Raw genomic sequence first — 1,124 nt, 5'->3', positions numbered from 1 at the left:
GGACACCCCGCCTCGGTCGGGGAGGAAAGGTGTTGGGTGTTGGATCGGCCTGCGGACAGCCNCCTGGCGAACACCCCTCCTGGGCAGGAGAGGCGTAGGGCGATCGGGTCCAGATGCGGGTCCCTCCTCTCCAGTCCGCCATGGTTTCAATCCCCCAAGTAACTATATAAATAACCAGAAAAAGTGGATTGATTGAATATAGATTGACTGAGATCCTATACATTTTCTATCTCTCCATTTGTATCATAAAATTTTACTTTGAGAGTTCCCACTTTTCACATTCCAGAGCTATAAGGGCAAATTGAGTGTCTCTGTCCAGGAGACTGGGAACTGAAGTGATTGGCAGGAAAGTGCTTATCCTGTGGACATCTGGGAATCATGCTGGATCTGTCCCAGGCCTGCACTGTGCTGTGGAATCAGTCCATTTGTTTAAATTTGGTAGTTCCTTTGTGGAAATGAAATGATTCTTGGATCAGAAGGCATTTAGAAAGCAAATGGAAGGTGCAAATCAGGGTGTGTAAGCACCACAATGCTGTTGTTCTTGAACTAGTTTTAAGTTTTTAGCTGAAATTATTAGTTGCCCACTCTAGATGTTTGAAGACACACCTTAGAATTGGTTAAGAGGGTGACAAGGAACCTGCTGCCCTTTGGTTTAGGCTTGGAGGCTGATAGTTAGGAGGAATGAAGCAATCCAGGCAGGGAAGCATGCCAATGAATGGAGGTTGTTTCTGTTTTCCACCTGAATCATCGTCATGGCGTCAGTGGTCTCCATGTTGCATTAGGAAAAATGACATCTTTTTAAATTGGCAGGAAAACTGTACTTTCACTTGGTACACTACTTTTTGCTATATATACAAAGCTGGCAATGTTGTACTTGTTTTAATTTTTTCTCCTTATTCCTGCATGGTTTATTGCCTCATGGCTACATTAGAATTTGTGTTAAGCAAATATATATATAGGCTTTAAGGATAAAAAGATTTTAGATTCACACATCAGTCAGATACTAGTTATGTTCCTGGAGCTAAATTCTGTCCTTTCCTTTCCTTTCCTTTCCTTTCCTTTCCTTTCCTTTCCTTTCCTTTCCTTTCCTTTCCTTTCCTTTCCTTTCCTTTCCTTTCCTTTCC

The 1,124-nt window shown here is 42.6% G+C and overlaps 1 protein-coding gene across 5 annotated transcripts in view; it reads left to right on the top strand.

Annotated features, from left to right (window-relative positions):
* The window catches only part of Slc26a7 (solute carrier family 26 member 7), a 131,186-nt gene that overhangs the window by 122,029 nt on the left and 8,033 nt on the right, over positions 1–1,124 (top strand). The gene's annotated exons all lie outside the window — the stretch shown is intronic.

The sequence above is a fragment of the Mus pahari genome, chromosome 22 (assembly GCF_900095145.1).
Source record: "Mus pahari chromosome 22, PAHARI_EIJ_v1.1, whole genome shotgun sequence".
NCBI lineage: Eukaryota > Metazoa > Chordata > Mammalia > Rodentia > Muridae > Mus > Mus pahari.
Note: the sequence above shows the minus strand (reverse complement) of the source record. Positions and strands in the feature narration are given on the sequence as shown.